Source organism: Pinus tabuliformis, chromosome 2_2 (genome assembly GCF_031772625.1).
Source record: "Pinus tabuliformis cultivar Carrire ecotype Pingquan chromosome 2_2, CPIR1, whole genome shotgun sequence".
NCBI classification, from domain to species: Eukaryota; Viridiplantae; Streptophyta; class Pinopsida; order Pinales; family Pinaceae; genus Pinus; species Pinus tabuliformis.
In genome coordinates, this window is record NC_142300.1 from 1,105,300,455 (window position 1) to 1,105,314,350 (window position 13,896).

The window sequence follows — 13,896 nt, forward strand, 5'->3', positions numbered from 1 at the left end:
TACTCCCTTTGATTCCACTGAAATTAATGCTGCTTTTAGCCACCTCTTTCATCTTCAGGATATAGTCCTCCTGAGTGATCAACTTATCATTTATGACATAGATACTGGGCAGTCCCTTCTGCATTAAGGCTTCAATCCTGTTTGTAAATCTGTTCACCTGTAGTTCTAAGGTTTCACACCTTTCCTCCAACTAGTCAATGAGATTTCTCTTTTTCAAGACTTTCTTGACTTCTAGAATGGTGGTAGTTCTATCACTGACTCCTACTTCTTCCAGCTCATATCTGAACTTTGAGTTTAGGAACCTATTTATATTGGCAGCTTTAGTTGGCATTTATCCTAGCTTTTCCCTTCCTTGCACAATAGTTTCAGTGGCCTTCTCTATCATCTCTTTATGCTCAAATATGATTTGGATAGAAGGCCAATCCTAATTCATTGAGTCTGATATGTTCATCCAAATTGTTTCCTTGGCTTGGGCCAAGGTTTGGCCAATTGAAGTGTCTCTCTCTACCTGGTGCAACTTTTCCAAAAGTCTCTGATATTTCTCCAATTTAGCAGTGCGAGGAGCTTAAGCTTTGGCCTTTTGGACTTCCAAGGCTTTGAGTTGGCCCTGCAAAGTCCCAATTTCCTTTGAGTTTAATGACATATTTTGAAGTGTCTATGTCACTTGTTCAACACTAGAAGTCTGATTTGACGGTAGCTGGGAAAGAGGTACAACATCCAAGGGATCAATAGCCATCTTAAAAGTGTCTTCCTTCTCCTTTAATAATTTTTCCAACTATGCTTCCATCTGTCTGACCTTTATATTTTGCTCTATAATTAATTTCATCATGTCTGCTTTTTGTGCTTCACCCTCTTCAATGTCCTTTCTAATTGGATCTTCTGTAGTTGGCAGCTTGAGTTGTTTCCTTAATGTTGTAATGTCGAAGTTCTTCTTCCTAATAATTTCCTAAGAATCATTAACATCTTTAGGGTCATACCCTATCTTGATCACCAAGTCTTCCCAAAACTTGATCCTGTTATCTTTGGCCAAGGAGGAGACCTTCTCCATCTTCAACTTTGATTGTACATTTTCAAAAGAAACCTCCAATTTGGATAATGACATGGCAGTGTTAGTCAAAGTGGAGTATATCATCTCACCAGTTTTCCTATGCATCTCCATTTGATCAATGGGATGTACATCCTTTGTACTAAACTCAAAGGTGATGCTCTTGTATTCTGAAGTTGATTTGGGCTAGGTAGTTTGGGCCTCAAGAAAGGCCATCTGCATTTTACCATGCTCAGTATCAAATACTGACATCAATCTACTTTGGGATCTAGAAGTCTTCTTCCAGAATTGGTTGTAAGTATTTTTCTTCAAGATTTCATTCCCAAGCTTTATTTCTCTATACCTATCAAAAACTGTCTTTTCTTTATCTGTGTGGACAGATTGTGATTCCAACTCAGTCTCCTTATCACCTTCTGAAGATGAAGGTTCAGAAAGATATGTAGTGAACTTGGTGGTTGTAGCTCGTGAATCTGTGATGATGATAGCTAACTTCTCTTCAGTCTCTTTGTCTACTTCTAGTTTATGAGTTACCTTGGGTCTCTTTCTATAATTGATTCTAAATTCTCTGGCTTCACTTCCAGTAGTAGATGATGATCCTTTCTCCCTTTTCCTTTTGCTTGATTTCTCCTGAGGGACAGGATTCTACAAACTGGAAGTAGAAACAAGATGCTTTTCGACTTCCTGCAGGGTATTTTCTGCCCACTCTAACTGATTGGCATATTTCTCTATGTCTAGCCTAGAAGTGTGTATGTAGGGGGTCTTCTTGTTCTCCACTTTGAGCTTTGAGATGATGCCACATGGGTCATAAGACCATGTGAAGCTCAAGCTGAACTTCATATCCTTCAATATTTTATCTTCCTCCTCACATGTTGTCCTTGTGTTGCACACAAATGGGCCTACCTATGTCTTTATCCTAAATTGTGCCTTCTTCTTGGCCACTACAAAGTGGATATTGTTATCACTCAGATTTTCCTTGAAGTTGTTGGAAGAGGAAAGGGGTCCGAGGTAACCACAAACCAACTTTTAGGTACATAATCTAGCCAATCTGTACCCAGAGAGGGCTCTCTATTTATGATTTAGCTTGGTTTTAAAAGATGTTAGGTTAGTTGTGAAGTTTGGGAGTTTTTTTTGAGTTTGGATGGTGAGATTCAATAGAAAAGGGGTAAAACTGAGTAGCTTAGTCCATTGGGCTGATGGAGTCAAAGAAGATGGCTTAACTGGACTTGGTTTCTTAACAAAGGATGGTTTCACGGAGCAAGGTAGTCAAACATGGAACAAATAGCAACTTGGAATAGATGGAATGGGCTTAAAGGATTAAAGGGCAACTAAGAATCCTTCAACATACTTTAAGAGAGTAGAACATGACTAACCATCAATAAAGATCAATTAAGAATTCTTTACTAAATGATTAAGATGAATAAACTAGGAAACAAGAGCAATTAAGAATTCACTGTTAATACTATTCCAAAAGAAAACATTGAGAATAATAATGATTGAAAACAGAGTGCAATTAAGCATATTCTGAGTTATTCTTTTTCGTTTATCATTCAGATGTGAAAACAGATGATATTATAAACAAGGAAAACTTTAAAACACAAGGTATAGAGGACTTATTGTTCTGGTGTTTGATTCAAGAATTCTAAGAAAAGTCCCTTGCATTAATTCTTTCTCCAACAAGCCATACAAAAGTTCGTCCAACAACACTTTATTCCAAAATAGTCAATATTACAGCAATGTCTAAGAATCCACCCACAATACTCCAATTGAGGGGGTATTTGTACAAAAAATATTTACAAAAATATCTCATAACAGAGTGAGATATATTCTAGTGATGACTAATTATTTTTACAGAAAAATAGAGACACTTAGTCTCGAAGATAGGAGAAAGGTAAACAGATGTTGTGCTGTTCCTTTTCTCGCTGAATGTGCTGGAGGTAGGCCCTTTTATTTGGCTTGCTGTTGTACTCTTTAGTAACTCTATGCTGGCTGCCCTATTTTGACTGATACTCTTTACCTGTTTTGATACACTTCAACCTGTTTGCCCTTTGTTCATCTCCGTTCACCTTTATTTATCTTACCACAGTAAATAGCCCAAAATTTTCATTTTACTGAGGATAAATTTATAAAATTTCCAACATATCTTCCCACCATTTTTGCTCTGGGAATTTGTGTTTCTGAAGTTTCCTTAGAGTCTCATCAGTTTCTATATATTTGAAAAAATAAGGCTAGATTTGGAACAAGTGATTTACCTCATGTTCAATATAGAATAGGTTCTCTAAGCTGTCATAGAGAATTCGGCCTGTGGGGAGTGCTTTTATTCCTGATGCACTTGTTGATGAACTAGCTTGATCTCCAGCGTACTTATTCAATTTATCTACATAATCAATGTGCTTCATTAACCTGTTATTGATGACCAAAGGACTTGGTAGTCCTTTATTCTGTAAGACAGTGAAGTTCTCCATAAAAGAATTGATTTCTACCTGCATATCCTGACATCTTCTCTCTAGATTCTACATTAAAGTCAACACCCTTTTGATTTCCAGAATGGTGTCTATTCTTTTTGGGATGCCAACTTCTTCCAGTCATTCCTTATTTCTAGTATTCAAAAATTTTATAAGCCGGTTGGCGTGTTCAGGCATCTGTCCTACCTGTGCTCTTTTCTGTTTTATTGCTTCATGTGCTACTTTCACTAAGTCCATCTGCTCATAGATTACTTGGATGGATGGCCAAACATAATTTATGGATTGAATGATGTTGGTCCATAGGATTTTCTTGATCTTTGCCAGAGGCTTGTCAAAAGTGAGATCCTTTTCTAATGTTTTCACTTTATTTTCTGATGCCTTAATCTCCCTTGTCTTTTCAACAACACTTATTTTGGAGGCATCATAATTTCTTTCTATCTTAGCCAATTGTTCTTTTACCTGTTTCAATTATGAAATTTGTAGTCTCATTTCTTCCATGGCCTTTATTAATTCTTTTGTGCTTAAATTAGCACTGATGCTTGGTGTTGTTCCTGTTGTTGATGTACCTGTAATCACCTCTGCTGTAGCTGTTGGGATGCTTGGAGCCAACACTATTCCAAGTGTAGAAGGGACTGTTGTCGAGAATATGGGAATTACCTCAGGAGGCTGAGAGGTCAACACTCCCTGCCTGTCCTTCAGTGCCTTTTCTAATGCCTTCTCTGTATTATTTAATCTTTCACTAAGTTGCAGAAGGAGATCCATCATCTCTTTATCAGATTTCTGCTTCACCACCTCAGCAGTCTGTGGGTGCATTGAAGGAGGTAGCTTTACCTGTTTCCTTAGGGCAGCAATGTCTTATTCCTTCTTCTTCATTAATGCTTCAACACCTTTCACATCTTTGGGATCATGTCCCAATCCAATGATGATTTATTCTAATGATTTTATCCTATTATCCTTGGCCAAGGAGTAGGCTTTCTCCAAGTGTAGTTGAGCAGTTGTATTGTCAAATGAATTTTGTAATTTGTGGGCCATTATTGTTTTGTCAGCCAGTGTGGAATAGACCATTTCTCCAGTTTTCTTGTGAAGTTCAATCTAGTCCATAGGATGAATATCCTTGGCTAAGACCTCCAAATTTGTTCTGATGTAATCTACTCTTGACTGGGGTTGTTGCACCTTTGGCTTAAAGTAACTCATTATCATTTTTCCCTCTTTAATGTCATAAGCTGACATTAATCTCTACTGGTTTGTGGGGGCCATTTTTAGGTACTAATTGTAAATTTGAATTCTTACAATATCATTTCTGGCTTTTATCTCTGTGAATGTCTTTTTGATATCCGAGGTCTCTTTTCTTGGAGGTCTTCGTGATGATACTTCTGAACTTTGTTGTCTTTCCAGATTTTGCCTCTATGAACTAATGGATGTTTCTCCCAATGGAGGAGTTTGCTGGCTAACTGCTCTTTCTTCTCTGTGGTTGTCTATAGTCTCTTCCATCATTTCCTCTTCTGACAGAGGGTTCAGTCTTTGTCTCTTGGTCCCAGGCTGTTCAATAGGTCCACTGGCAGGGGTAGTGGTTTCCTTGTCCCTCTTTTTTCCTCTTTCCTCATTTAGAGGAGTTTGTAAGGCTGGGCTTTCTGATATATTGGTTTGAGCTGGAGGAGTTGGCCCTTGACCCTGTTCTTTAGAAATTCCAGGTTGATCTGTCATTGTAGGTTGTTCTGTGAAATCTATTTCCTTGCCCCTGGTTGTTCCTGTAGCTGGTATGTTGACTTGTTGTGGAGGTTGTTAAGAAGTCCCACCAGTAGATGTACCGATTGCTGATCTTTGAGATAACTGGAATGGTACCTGCCCAAAAGAATCCAAGTCAAGGGTTTTCTCAAGATCTCTCATAACATTTTCCATATTGACCTGCTCACTAACCTCTTCTACTAGAGTCCCCTCTATCCAATCATCCAAGTTAGTGAACTGCTCAATTTCTGGCATCCTATGGTGAATGTATGAGAATAAACTGTTCTTCATCCTTCTATCACATATAAAACTGTTCGGGTCATAGGGTGCCCATCTAAAACTCTTTCTTAGTTTAAGGTGCTCTCCTAAAATTATTTCAGCTTCTTTCCATGCATCCCCAGAGTTGATGATATAAGGGCCTAGCTGGTTCTTTATTCTTAGTTGTGCTTTCTTCTTTGCATTACAAAATTGGACTAAATCTGCATTTATGATCTATCTGAAATACTCCAATGAAAATAATCTCATGGGGACATACTTGGGTAACTTGAAAGGGCAAATTTCACACCCATACATCCTGATCTCTGTGTGATTTTCATATAGGTACCAGTCACCTATTTTGTACTGCTTAGAGAGCTGGAGAATTTTCTCCATGTCACCATTAAGCCTAGGAGGGGAAACTCCTATCAACAAAGTGGTTGTTGGATGTACAAACCAGTCAATGAACTCATTATAAGTGTAAGGGAACTCATAGGTATTATGGAAAATTGAGCTCCAAAAGATAACAGACCTAGGGTTTCCTTTGGTGTCCAGTTTCTTGATAGGGAAAGGAAAGATATCAGACTGATAATATAGCATAAGATGGTATATGAAAGAGGTATATTTGAAAACTATAGGGAAAGGAAAGATATCAGACTGATCATGGATCTTGTTGGAAATAAAGGTGGCATAGTCATATCTGACAGCAGGGGGTTGTCCTGGAGTAAAGATTGATAATAATACTAGGGTGACATCATCCACATATTCACTAGTATTAAACCCCATAATCAGGGATATCATATCCACAATGAGTCTTCCAGTTTCAGTGAAGAAAGCCTGTAGATAAGGAGGTGGACCTTTGGGCTGGTGCATTGGTAACACAAAGGTCTGAGTAATACAAGTCACTTCTGATTGGGACAACTGAGATGCTTTTTCAAGTAAATATGACATGGAAAGAGGGGTGAGGGGCTGACTAGAATGGAATTGTAACATCTCATTGATGGATTGAGCCGTTATGGGAAAAAGGACTGTCTGGTTTGGGGACATAACAGCTCTATGATTGGGATCATAATTAGCATAGCAATGATGAATTAGGTCAGGGAAAACATGGACTAAGGGGAGGAAATACATGGGAAGGTTAGATTCCCACAATCCAAAAATGTCAGACTTATTTAGATAACTGTCTCTGATTTGGCAAAAGGCTTTCAAGTGATTATAATTAGTGGTTAAGTCCTTTATTTGAAAATCTTTATCTCCAAGAGGCAGATAATTTAAGCCTTTATGAGGAGCATTCATGGGTGCAACATTCAAGGCTACCGGGGTTTCCATCTTTGGTTCTTATGGATTCAAAGATGGAAGTGGGGGAAATTCTATGGAAAATATGCAAGACAGTAGGTTGGGAGATTTGTATGGCCAAGACAAACGTGGGATAGGCCTGAATCTGGCTGTTTTTTGTAGAATTTTAAGCAAAAAATCAAAATTACAGGGTTTCAGCGCAGCTTGGTTAAATACCTGTGCCAAAGAACTAAATAATGCAATGGCAGGTTGGGTGACTGGTCTTGGCCCGAGTTACTGTGAATTCCTCGAGCTGGTAGCGGTTGGAGAGTTTAGCTGTTGACTTTGGACGATGCTTTGCATGGGAACACAGTTGCAGTGTATTATAATGAAAATGACGTTTTATTCGTTTATTTAACAAAACATGAGGTTGGCGGGGTTTTTTTGGTTTTATTGGGTGGATGACGTAAGCGGCGATGTGACATTTTGTCGTTTGCGGAAGGTGGTAAGCGGTAAGCATCGCACCGCTTTTGGGGCTAGGCGGTTTTAGATGAAGGGCGAGCGAACACATGGAGAGGACGACACGTGGCAGAGTTACGGTGGAAAACCGCTTGGTGATCGCGAGTTAAAGAGCGGTCACCAGGGGGGTCGCGATATCGATATAAGCCGTCAAATGAAAGGAGATTGATCGAACGGTGGACGGGCGTGGGACATGGCAGGGATTTAATGCGGGGGGAGCCCGTATAATTAATAACTAATTAACCATATCGGGATGAATGCTATTGGTCATGGATGGTTATTAATTAACCCAAATGGTTAATTAATCCCATTTTTCATGCAGCGGGGAAGGTTCTTAATGAATTACAAATTAATTCATTAATTCCTTTTAAACGATGTTTATGGTTGTATTCAATCGGAGGCGGAATATATAAAATGTCAGGGTTTTTTAACATATTTACATATTATGGGAAGGGTAAATGTTTATCGAGATTTATATAATAATGGTTAAAAGTTAATATGACATAAAATGAGAATGAGCGCTAAGTAAATGTTAAAAATTTACATTAAAACTTAGGCTAAAGAGAAAAAAGGGGTTTTTTAAGTGATATCGTGTATTTTCCTAAGTAAAGTAGGATTTTAACTTAGGAAATAGGTTTATGAAATGAAATGAATGCTTTATGGATGTTTCTAAGTACTGAGGCTTTTAAATCATTGGACCAAGGGTCCGGTCCCTCCAGAAATTAGAGAAATGCTCTGAGCCCCTTTTGATTTTTAAAGACATTGATACTTAGAGGAAATTAGTGAATGATTAGGGAAAAATGTGAATGGGAGTTAGTTATTTAACCTTGTTTTGCTTGAACTGCATCAAGTAAAATGGCTGCCTTGCACTTGATAAAAGTAAAAGTTAACACATTTCAGAGGCATTATCCATCACAAGTAATTCTGCAACACCATCTACCTACCCTGCCTACTTTAGCCTGACATTTTTTCTTCTTTATTAGGGTGCACTTGGACTGGAAAACCCTTATCACATTTTTTCTTTTACACATGGAAGTATTTCTAAATCTAACCTTATTACATCCAAGGGCTTAGATTAAACTATTGAGCTCCTTTCATTCACTCTACCTATCTACTTATCTGCCAAGATTAAACAGTTTGGTCAGATTTTATTCTCTATCTCTAAAACATGAAATTGAAAAATGAATGAGCGAAGCTTAAGCTGTTTGACTATTCATCAATTGTGGCATAAGTTACAAGTTGCACACAATTTGATTATTACAAAAAATGAAATAGTAGTGGCATTTAAACTTGCACACTTTCCCGGTCTGTTTTTGTTTGGGGTTCATTTCATCTTATTTTTTGACCATTTTATTCTTTTCACCCTTCGATTTTTCTTTTAGGGTATACCCTCTTTACATTTTTTAAATTTTTTGAGTTTTGGAAATATGGAAACCTTTGCAACAAGAAAAGGTATGAACATATTATAAATCTCATCAAGTCAATCATGAAATATGACACCTATTGGTATAGGAGCATAACACTGGCTCCACTTGGGGATGGCTTTCCCTAGTGGAAAGTCAAGAACAATAGGTTAGGTGGCCTTCTGAATGACTTTGACTATGCTCTGAAATCTCCTTCTGCCGATTTCTTTATTGTATGTATGACAGTAATCATTCTGAAGCTTAGGGCCTTCTCTCCGGGCTTCAACTCCAACAAGTTACTATCTAATCCAAAATGTGACATTACCAAGGATATAGTATTTACATGTTAAAATTAGGATACATTAAAAAGTGGGATCATAGTAATGCTTTAGCATCCAACCATTAACTAACCCTTCTTCTGTTTCTGTGTTATCCAAGTTTTTGAGATAGTAAGTATTACTTCCTTGTTAAAGCATGGATAACAAAAGGTCCTTTCCATAGGAAGTAAAACTTCCCATGTTTTCCCTTATCCTCTCTCCTGGAATCCCATATTAAAGCTTTGTCTCCAATGTAGAAGTCTTCTGCTTTGGTCCTTTTATCAAATATTTTCTTAAGTTTCTCTTGTACCACTTGGGATCTCTGATATACTTCCTCTCTGGTCTGCTGCAAATGGATGGTCTGGTTAATTCTCCTTTGAATCTCATTGGGCTCTACTTGAGCTTCCTGAAGTAGTTTCATTATTGGAACTCCTAAGGATGAAGGAAATATAGCCTCTATACCATAGACTATTTCATAAGGACTAGTTCCAATGGATTTCTTTGTAGTGAATCCGCCTGCCCATAGTTCATTAATAAGTTTCTTGTGCCAATTTTTCTTGTTTTCTTCCAATAATTTTTTTAATGATATTAATTAAGCTCTTATTGGAGGACTCAGCTAGACCATTACCTTAAGGGTAATAGGCTGTGGAATGGCCTAAAGTGATATGGTATTTGTTACAGAAACTTATCATTTTCTTGGACTTGAAGGTAGCAGCATTATCAGTTATGACTTTTTCAAGACAGCCAAATCTAGACAATAAGTTGGTTTCTATGAATCCTATAATCACTGTATCATTTTCTTGCCTAGAAGGAATGGCTTCTATCCATTTGGTGAAATAATCTGTGGCAGTGAGAATCCATTTATGTTGGCCAGAAGAGGGAGGATGGATTTCTCCAATGAAGTCCAAGCCCCATTGTTGGAAGGGTTTTTCAGTGGAAATTGGTCTCAGGGGTAAAGGTAATAGTTTTCTCTTGCCTTCAAAAATTTGGCATTTATGGAAAGTAGTGACAAATTTCTTTACATCAGTGAACAAGGTTGGCCAGTAAAATCCAGCCCTCAGGATCTTGTCTGTAGTTTCCTTCCAGTAAAGGTGTCCACCACAGTCCCCTGCATGAAATTCTTTGAGAACCTTGTGAGCTTCTTCTTTTACAAAACAGTTCAATAGAATACCTTCATGATTTTTCCAAAAGAGTGCATTATCTAAAATACAAAACTTATAAGCTTTCATCTTTAAAAACCTTTTCTTTGTTCTGGATAACCCTAAAGGAGCCTGCAGGTTTAATAATACATAAGTCATATCAGTATACCAACGCAAATCTAAGAAGGCCTGGCTGATTTGTGGAGTCACCATCTCCTGTTCATTATCCAGTTCATTAATATCTAGGGCTTGACAATTTGTTTCAGTCATGAGTTTAGCCAACCCCTGTCCTTTTATAAGCTTTGTAGGTCTTATTTCAATATCATATTCCAATATAGCAGCAATCCATTTACCTTGTTTACTCTCAATTCCATCCTGAGTTAAGATGTCTTTGACAATAACATTTGGTACATAGGCTATCACATGGGAATACAATATGTAGACTCTAAAGTCTTTTATAGCTTTCACAAATGCAAAAGCTTGCTTTTCCATGATTTTATATTTTAGAGGTGCGCCCCTAAGTGCTTTACTAAAAAAGGCTATTGGTTTCTCACATCCTTGATCGTCCTTTTGTAGTAAAACAACAGCTATGGTGTGTTCTAATGCAAATGAAAATATTATGAAGTCTCTATCAAACTTTGGACTTGTAAGGACCGGTGTTCTAGTTAAAGCCATTTTAATTTCTTCAAAATCTTTTTTGGCTTCAACTATCCAACTAATACTAGAATCCTTTTTCAACATATTATTAAGCAATCTAATTAATTCAGCTAAATTAGATATAAATCTTCTCAAAAAATTGATCTTTCCTAGGAAAGCTTGAAGTTCTTTAACATTTCTAGGGTGGGGTATTTGCAGAATAGCCTCTATTATAGCAAGATCAATTCTGATGCCCTATTTGGAGATAATATGGCCTAAAAGTTTGCCTTCCTCCAAACCAAACAAGGACTTCTTAGGATTTAAAGAAATACCATATTTTCTACATTTCAAGAATACTTGTCTCAGATGATCCAAGTGTTGCTGATCTATTTTAGAAAAAAATAGTCAGGTCATCTGGATATATAACCAGAAAATCATGAATTTCTTTTGCAAATGCTATGTCCATTTCTCTTTGGAAGGTTGCCCCTGCATTTTTAAGTCTGAATGGCATTTTAACATATTTGAATGTACCCCATGATGTTGTAAAAGCAGTCTTTTCCTGGTCATCAGGATGAACCAGAATCTAGTTATAGCCTGAGAACCCATCCAAGAGTGAAATCCTAGAAGCACCTACCACCCTCTGTAAAATGTGATCCATCTTTGGTAAAGGGTAATTGTCCTTCAGAGAAACTTTATTAACATTCCTTAAATCAACACATAATCTGATTTCTCCAGTTTTCTTCCTAGTAGGTACTAAATTAGACACCCACTCTAAAAACCTGATAGGAGCAATTATTCCTGCTTCATACATTCATTTGATTTCTTTTTCAATTAAGGGTAGCAGTACAGGGTTAATTCTTCTAGGCTTTTGCTTGAATAGTTTCTGGTTTTCCTTCAAAGGTATTGTATGTTGAATTATGGAGGTGTCATAAGATTTCAGGTCTTCATATCTCTAGGCAAAAACATTCTGGATCTCTCTCATCAGTTCAACATATTTGAGTTTTTGGTCAGAAGGCAAAGATTTAGATAACTTTACTATTTTAGGATCATCCTCAGTTCCAAAATTATAGTCCTCAATATCTGCCTTCAAGGGTTCCATCTTAGGTTTCTTTGGAATATCATTGAAATCAAAGAGATCTTCCAAAGGAGTTAATCCCTGAGGCAAATGATTGTCTTTTAAATTGATGACTTTAGATTCTCCTTCAATAATTTCATCAATATTCATTTCTTCAAGATCCTGCATTTCCTTTTTGGTAAATTTTGTTGGATGGAGCATTTGAGTTGCACTTTCTGCTAAAATGTCTGTTTCTATCTTGTTTGTTTGATCAAACTCATTGACTATTTCTACATCTATGTTAGTGTTACAAAATTCTTCATCTAAGGTCAAGAAATTGTTAATATGATTATCACTATCAAACACTTGCCAGTTCTTTAAATTGTCAGATATAGCTAGCTTATATCTAATCTCAGCCGTGAACTGATGATTAGGTTCAAATGGTAATTTGCAAGTGCTGGCAAACATTGCTAGACTATGAGCTTGCAAGTTATGTTTTCTTGGGATTTTGGCAAGCTTAGTTTCCAAAAATGTATTGAGAATCTCTATCACAATATCTCTGTAATACTTCAGTCTGGGATCATTTGTTGAATATTTTCCTTTAATATGTTGAACTATTAGCTCAGAATCTCCTAAGACAGATACCCTGATTGCTCCTAATCTTTTAATCAATTTAAGACCTAGCAACAGAGCTTCATATTCTGCCATATTATTGGTGCATCTAAAGTTTAATCTGTAGGCATGGCCTTCAGCATGGTTGTTTTCAAGATTGTGCACCCAAATTCCTGCTCCTGCTCCTAATTTGTTAACCGAACCATCAAATTATAAGTGCCAGAGAATTTCATGTTCATAATTGGTGTCAGGAGTCTCGGGAATCTGTTTAATAGTGAGATCTATTTCTATGCTTTCTTCATTTTTCTTTTCGGTGTCTGATGTTTCATTGTTCTCAGAAATTTCTTGTATTTGAACACTAGATTTTTCATTTGTAATTTCTTTTGGTTCAGCTACTAAAACTTCCAATTCGTTTTAGGAATCACATTTAGCATTGTAAATAATGAAAGAATCCATATCAGAGTATACTGAGTAGACAGGGAAATTTTGGTGTTTCTCCTGACTACTGACAATGTATTTCATTAAGGTTTCTCCGTATAGTTTCTTGGGTTGACCGAATACTGAAATAGTAGCATAAGACATGTCTAGTTGTAGAGATCCTTGGAGCTTTGCACCCCAAGACCTGGACAATAACATGCCATACTTTGGTGGAATATCAGCTACTACAATGTCCATTAAGATTGTTTTGGCAGGGTATTGACATAGTGATACACACAAGTCTTTGATTAATCCTAGACATCTGACCTGATTTGAATCAAAAGAAAAGAGGTCTTTATATGGCTTGGTGATGTTGAGGTCCAATTTCTCCATTACAGATTTAGGCATTAAGTTATGAGAGGCACTAGAATCAAACATGGCATTATGAAGTATTTTATCATGTATTTTCAGACTTACATAGAAAGGAGGGACTCCTCCATCTACTGATTTTCCATTCACTTCAAGGCCAAAAATCAATTCAGGCTTGTCATCAAAAACATTTACTGAATCTTCATTAATCGAGATTTTGAGTGACTTGTTAATTTGGCTTCTGTAGACATCATGTTTAGCTAATTCAAATAGTGGAACAACTATTTTTAATTTGCATACTTTAGCTTCCAGATTAAAAGGTTTTTCAATCTGAGTTCTTGTATTTCGGACAGTTGGATTCTCTTTATCTTCTGTATTTTCTGTGTTTTTCTCCTTTCAGGAGTGGGGTTATGGGCTGAAGTTGTTTCCAAATCAACCTCTGGATATTCTTCCATGTTTCCTTTGGAGGGAATAGAAGTGGAAGATTGTTTGTTATTTGGTTGATTATCGGATACATCTTCAATAATTGGGTTATTTGGATTAGGATCTGTTCTGGATAGAATATGTACAGGGGTAGTATTGATCTTACCCTTGTTGGGCTGCTTGGTATCTTTCTGTCTATTGGTTTCAGGGACATCTATTCTTCTACTCCTCAGATTATATTGTTT